This window comes from Colletes latitarsis, chromosome 4 (genome assembly GCF_051014445.1).
Source record: "Colletes latitarsis isolate SP2378_abdomen chromosome 4, iyColLati1, whole genome shotgun sequence".
NCBI lineage: Eukaryota > Metazoa > Arthropoda > Insecta > Hymenoptera > Colletidae > Colletes > Colletes latitarsis.
Genome location: NC_135137.1, coordinates 195,001 through 202,500, shown reverse-complemented (window position 1 = coordinate 202,500; position 7,500 = coordinate 195,001). Strand labels below are relative to the sequence as shown.

Sequence of the window (7,500 nt, the reverse complement as noted above, 5' to 3'; positions counted from 1 at the left end):
GACGAGTAGGAGGGTCGCGGCGGTGTGCGCAGAAGGGTCTGGGCGTGAGCCTGCCTGGAGCCGCCGTCGGTGCAGATCTTGGTGGTAGTAGCAAATACTCCAGCGAGGCCCTGGAGGACTGACGTGGAGAAGGGTTTCGTGTGAACAGCCGTTGCACACGAGTCAGTCGATCCTAAGCCCTAAGAGAAATCCTATGAAGATGAGGTGTCCTAAAAAAACGCAGCAAACGAAACGAAACGAAGTTATTACAAAGCTTAATCATCCACTTTGACTCGAACACGAGAAAAAACATACATATATATATATATTTATTATATTTATTATATTATATTATTAAGATCCATCATGGCAACAACAGTATAGTAGAGTTGTGTAAAAAAATATGTGTAAAAGCAATTTTTTTAAACGTTTTTTTTTAACCAAAAAGAAAAACGAGTCACACAAGTGCGAAACGATTATAAAATAAAATAACTTGAGCGATGTGAGAGAGAGACACACACCCATCGGGCGAAAGGGAATCCGGTTTCTATTCCGGAACCCGGCAGCGGAACCGTATACCATTCGGGCCCTCGTAAGAGTAGTTCGTCGGGGTAACCCAAAATGACCTGGAGACGCCGTCGGGAGATCCGGGAAGAGTTTTCTTTTCTGTATAAGCGTTCGAGTTCCCTGGAAACCTCTAGCAGGGAGATAGGGTTTGGAACGCGAAGAGCACCGCAGTTGCGGCGGTGTCCGGATCTTCCCCTCGGACCTTGAAAATCCAGGAGAGGGCCACGTGGAGGTGTCGCGCCGGTTCGTACCCATATCCGCAGCAGGTCTCCAAGGTAAAGAGCCTCTAGTCGATAGATTAATGTAGGTAAGGGAAGTCGGCAAATTGGATCCGTAACTTCGGAATAAGGATTGGCTCTGAGGAGCGGGGCGTGTCGGGCTTGGTCGGGAAGCGAGTCTGGCTGACGTGCCGGGCCTGGGCGAGGTGAACGGCGTTGAACGGATTCGTTCGTTCTCGTCGGGATCCGAGCTCGGTCCCGTGCCTTGGCCTCCCGCGGATCTTCCTTGCTGCGAGGCTTTCGTTGGCGGCTTGCCGTCGTCGATCGTCCTCTTCGGCCGCCATTCAACACTCAGCTCAGAACTGGCACGGACTAGGGGAATCCGACTGTCTAATTAAAACAAAGCATTGCGATGGCCCCCAAGGGTGTTGACGCAATGTGATTTCTGCCCAGTGCTCTGAATGTCAACGTGAAGAAATTCAAAAAAGCGCGGGTAAACGGCGGGAGTAACTATGACTCTCTTAAGGTAGCCAAATGCCTCGTCATCTAATTAGTGACGCGCATGAATGGATTAACGAGATTCCCACTGTCCCTATCTACTAGTCGCATTCTGACTGCCGAAGGGAACGGACGTGTTCAACCGCTGCTCCGCTACCTGAACCGCTCAACCGAGGAGTCACCGCCGCTTGGGTTTTTCCCACCTACCTGGCTGGAAATTCCAGAGTTTGAGGAGTTTTAAGTGTATTTTCGCGATTTATTCGCGATATACACGGCAGCTTCGAGGCGAATTAGTGCGATTTTCGATTCACTGTGTGTTTATCCGGAGTGGAATTCCAAAAACTCAATCGAGATTTGTAATTTCGGAAACTTCGGGGCGACCGTGCGGGTTTGTTGCCGAATATCTCAGCCGCCAGGCGAGATATCGGAGTGAAACCGCGGCAGTGGAGAGAAGGAACTATTACGAAGAGAACGCCGGTTCGTGATCAAGAATCGGATAAAAATTCGATTTTTGGGAGCGTTTTAGGCGAGGAGTGACGCGCCGGTGAGTCACCGCCGCGTGGGTTTTTCCCGGGCGTGGCCGGGATTTCCAGCGCCTACGTAGCTGCTACGGGCGTGTCCGCGTTAGATTCGCGTTTAGAAGACAGTTCTGGGGTTTATTCGCGTCGTACTGTTGTTCCCTGTGGTTTCCTTGAAGTGAAAGTGCAAATACTCTGCGAGATTTGTAATTTTCAAATCTTCGGGGCGACCGTGCGGGTTCGTCGCCGTATATCTACGCCATCCGGCTGGATATCGGTGTGTCCTCGCGGCAGTGGACTGCAGGCATCGTCGCGGATACAACGATAGTTTTAAATTCAAAATCGGAGTAGGTTTCGAATTTTAAGGACGTTTTAAGTGCGCGAACCTCAATTCCAAGCGGGCCACGTCAGCGCCGCCATTTTGAGCCGACCGCGTGGCACGTAGCCAACGCCCAGTGACGTCAGCGACGCCATCTTGGGTCGGGCGCGTGACGCGCGATCAGTGCCTGGCGAAGCGGACGCGGCCATCTTGGGTCGACCGCGCCGCCGACCGAGCGACCGCACCCGAGTCGAGCCGACGGGGCCCGATCGCCGAGGAGGAGTGGGGGTGAGCCCCGAGCGCTGCAACCGGCCGACCGGACACGAGCGGATCCGACGGGATCCGAGCAAGGAGGAGGAGTGGGGGACGGTCCCCGCTCCAGTATGGCGCCGACCGCGCCGGCGAAGGTCCTTCTCCAGCGGATGGATGGGATGAAGAAGGCGGCAACAGCACCAGCACCAGCTGCACCAACACCAGCAGCACCAGCTCCAGGACCAGCGACGCCAAAGACCGCGGGGGCACGACAGCCTCCTGCATTGAAAAGGAAGGCCAGCGTCACGCCGGTCAAAGAAACCGGCAGCGAGGGTAATAAGAAGAGGGCGACGGAACCCGCCCAGGAGGGAAAGAAGACCAGGAAGACCGTGGTCGATATGAAGGCCACGGCCAGCGCCATAGAGGATCGCATGCTTGCATACTGCATGGATCCTCAGAAGAAGATTAACAAGGACCAGGCCATTGTCATCATGCGTCTGTTCAAAGAGATGCGCGGAGTGGTCCAGGATCTCACGGAGGAGAACAGCTTCCTGGAAGGGAAGCTGCAGCAGGCGAGGTCACAGACGGAGTCGTCCCAGGCGGTGCTTAGTGGAGCGGTCGAGAAGTCGCTCCAAGCAACCAAATGCCTGGAACGCGCCGTCAAGAAGGTGGAGTCACCCAAGGCTCTCTCCTACGCGGAGAAGCTTAAAATGGGGGCGACGCCGTCGCCGAAGGTGGTCCCGACAGCGCTCGGACCGCCAAGGAACGTGGCAATGATCTTCCCCGATCAGAAGGACGGGGAAATCCGGACCAGTGAGGAAGCCAGAGAGGCTGTCTTCACCCTCGTCAACCCCCGGAAGAAGGGGTTACAGGTGAAGGCTGTGAGAAAGATCCATGGCAATGGAATTGCTGTGGAAACCACAACCGCCGAGGGACTGAAGGCACTCACGGAGAGTGCAAAACTTAAGGATGCCGGTTTATCGGTTAGGACTCCTGCCATCAGGAAACCGAAGATGACCATCTTCGACGTTCCACGGTCGATGACGGAAAAGGAAATACGGACATGTTTCCAGAAGCAAAACCCGACCGTGGTCAAGGAAGAGGACCAGAAGGAGATACGGTTCTGCTTCAGAACCGGGCGGAAGGACGGCGACGAGACCAATTGGGTGGTCGAAGTCTCCCCAGGGCTGCGGACAAGGATGCTTGAGGCACATAAGCTGTTCCTGGCCTGGAGCGCTTGCAAGGTGCGAGATTTCCTCGCAGTTAGCAGGTGCTACAAGTGCCAGGCATACGGCCATGTAGCAAAGCACTGCCGCCAGAAGGAGGACGTGTGCGGCCACTGCGCACACATTGGACACAGCGCGAAGGCGTGTCCAAAGAGGAGCCAGCCCGCAGTCTGCGTGAACTGCAAACGGGCTGGTAAGAAGGGAGACCACGCCGCTTCCAGCGCGTCGTGCCCGGGATACGAGAAGGCAGTCCAAAGGTCCGTAAGTAGAACCAGTTATGTATAATAACGCTTCTACAGACGGACGAGGACTCACGATCCTGCAGCTCAACATGCAGCGATCAAAAGTCGTGCCACACGAGGTTAGGCGACAAATGGAGGAAACTAATGCGGATATCCTGCTTATGCAGGAGCCGTATAGTTTCAAAAGAGTTATCCCAGGTTTCGGGACGGGCGCTACGATAGTCTTTCACAACCACGCAGACGAACCGCCGCTCGCGGCCGTATGCGTGAGGAATAGAAAGTTTTCCGTGCTCAAAATCGCAGACTTGTGCACAACGCATTGCGTCTGTGTTCAGCTCTTCGACGGTAGCACGGAACTGTACGTAGTGAGTCAATACTTTCCGCCGTCGGAAAATATTGAACTCGGGCTAGCCCACCTCGACACAGTACTAACAAGGCTAAGGGGGAATAGAATTATAATAGGCGCGGACGCGAACGCGAAGTCACATGTATGGAACAGTAGAGTCACCGACGAACGTGGGGAACTACTAGAGGAATTACTCATCAGACATAACTTGTTGGTACTAAACGAGGCGGGACATCCCACCACGTTTGAGAATACGCGAGGATCGTCGAACATCGACGTCACTCTCGCGACCTGGGAAGCTATACCGCTCGTACACGGCTGGAAAGTGTACGAGGACGGAACCTCCAGCGATCATAGAATCCTGGAGACGCGCCTGAACCTCGGCACGCGAAGAGGACAGCCGCCGCCCCTACAACCACGGTACAACACCAGGAAGGCCGACTGGAACAAGCTCCAGAGGACACTCATCCAGGAGAAGCGCTCCTTGACGAACGCCGACCTAAACAGTCGGCAGGACGTCGAGGCAATGGCGGAAACCATGGAGCGGGCAATATTGACCGCCTGCGAAGCGGCAATGCCCAAAAAGAAATGGCACCAGAAATCTGTACCGTGGTGGACAGAGGAACTAACAAGGATGAAGAGGGCAACATACAGAGCAAGAAGACTGTATCAGGGGACACACGATCCCCCGACGAGGGAGATACTTAAACAGGAATACCGACGGTTCAGGAGAACCTATACAAAAAAGGTGACGAGCGAGAAGAATCGCTCATGGCGCCAGTTCGTCACCTGCCAAGGGAACCAGGAAGTCTGGGGTGTCGCAACGAAAACATCCCTGGGGAAACTCAGGAGGGAGGAAGCCACTTCCTCGATCAAACTGCCACACGGAGGTCATACGACCTCGTGGAGATCAACCGCGGAAGCGATGTTGACGGCGCTCGTCCCGGAGGACGACATGGAGACAGACACCCCAGAACAAGCAAGGACACGTATGGAAGTCCGAATCCAGCCAACAACGGAGGATAGCCCCCCATTCCAGTGGGAAGACCTGAGTGCCGCTGTAACGCGCCTCAGAAAAGGTAAATGTCCGGGGCCGGACAGGATCGAGGTGGAAGTTATCCAGAAATCCTGGGGATGTCTCCACGAGGAGCTCCTCAGGCTCTGCAACGGATGCCTCGAATGGGGAGTATTCCCAGCTCGTTGGAAGGTGGGTACCATCATTACAATACCCAAGGGTCCGGACAAGGATAGGAGTAACCCGAAGTCGTATCGGCCAGTTTGCCTGCTTTCAATGGTAGGGAAGCTGCTCGAACGACTGATGGCGAACAGACTCGCGAGTATTTTCCTCGATCATGACCTAACCTCCGACCGACAATACGGGTTTAAACCTGGACGGTCGACGGAGGAGGCGATCGTTAAATTTCGTAGTATTCTTAGGGAGAGGGAATTCGCGGAGGCGAAATACGTGATTGCGATAGCGTTCGATATTTCGGGCGCTTTCGATAACGTATGGTGGCCAAATGTCCTGTACGAACTCAAGAGAAGGGACTGCCCACGAAACCTATACAGGCTAGTGGAAAGTTACTTCTCGGAGAGGGCAGTACAGATCGTGGGGAAACAAGATTCAGTCCGGAAACCCGTTACCAGAGGCTGCCCGCAGGGCTCGATATTGGGTCCAAGTTTTTGGAACCTAATTTTCGATGACCTGCTGGCGGTTCTCACATCCGACGAGCTGGAATGTGAACCGGTTGCCTATGCGGACGACGTCCTGGTCGTGATTTCCGGCAACTCGAGAGAGGAGCTGAGAAGGAAGGGCCAGGGGGTCGCCACGGCAATGTCCGAGTGGTGCGGAAGGAGAAAGCTGGAACTCTCAGCCGAAAAGTCGGAGATGCTCCTGGTCAAAGGATCGCTTGATGCAGCGCGTCCACCGACCATCCGCATCTCCGGCAGAGGCATAAGAATGAAGCCAGCAATCAGGTACTTAGGAGTACATTTTGAGAAAGGACTCCGGTTGAACACGCATATCGTGACAACTTCGGAGAAATGCAGAGGTTTGTTCAACAGTCTCGCGAAGGTGGCCAAAGCGAACTGGGGACTGGGACATCGTGCACTCCGTCTCTTGTACGGGGGGCTCTTTGTACCCATAACCACGTACGCAGCGGCGGGCTGGAGCGACCTGATGAACAAAACGGCAAGACGGATGCTGGCTCGTTCTCAGAGACAGGCTCTCCTTCGAGTCACCAAGGCGTATTGCACGACGGCCTCGGACGCACTAACGGTGATCGCGGGCGAACCCCCGATCGACCTGGTGGTGGAAGAGAGGGCAAGAAGATACTGGATTCGGACGGAAGAAAGAAGAGGACGAAACAACGGCAACGAGGAAGAGGAAGGCCGGGATTACGGCGAAGAAAGAAGACGGGCGGCGGCGGAAATGCTGGATGCCTGGCAGGAGCGTTGGCAGGTTTCGACCCATGGTCGGACGACCTTCGAGTTCTTCGAAGACGTCCGGCAGAGAACACGGGCCACCTGGATAGAACCGGACCACTATGTCACGCAATTTCTTAGTGGTCACGGTAACTTCAGGTGGAAGCTCAGATCCTTCGCTCTGAGTGAAACTGCAATGTGCGAATGTGGGACCGGCGACGAAACGCCGAAGCACATACTTCTCGACTGTCCGAGGCACGAGGCGGCCAGGGCGGTCTTGAAGACGGCACTGCGGCTTAACGGCTGCGGATGGCCGGTCGCGGAAGCGGAGTTGGTTTCCAAAACCAATTTCCGACACTTCCGCGACTTCGCACGAGCCTCGCTCAAGGCCAAGGAGACCCCAGCCTACGTGGGATGGCAACTAGCCGATTAGCAAGAAAGAAGAAAGAAGAGGAAACTGAAGAACAAAGGACACGCAGCGCAGAGAAGAGGAACACAGTGACAGTGACAGTGCCAGTGCCGTGAATTCGCGAACCGCGAACCGCGAGTCGCGTACCGCGGGACCGCGTCGGGTGACCGCGAACCGCGACACCGCGACACCGCGACACCGCGTCGCGGCGCATCGAGGACGGCGGATCCGCGAATCTGCCCGCGAACGCTAGACCGCACCGTACCGCGAACCGCGAAACCGCGGGTTCACGATACCGCGACACCGCGTCGCCGCGCACCGAAGACGGCGGATCCGCGAATCCGCCCGCGAACGCCAGACCGCACCGTACCGCGTACCGCGAAACCGCGCGTTCACGATACCGCGACACCGCGTCGCCGCGCATTGAGGACGGCGGATCCGCGAAACCGCCCGCGAACGCCAGACCGCACCGTACCGCATACCGCGAACCGCGAACCGCGAA

At 55.7% G+C, this 7,500-nt stretch overlaps 1 pseudogene; it reads left to right on the top strand.

The window, feature by feature from the left end:
• Positions 1-1,408, top strand: part of LOC143341525 (large subunit ribosomal RNA) — a 3,139-nt pseudogene extending 1,731 nt beyond the window's left edge.
• Positions 1,409-7,500: the final 6,092 nt, after the last annotated feature.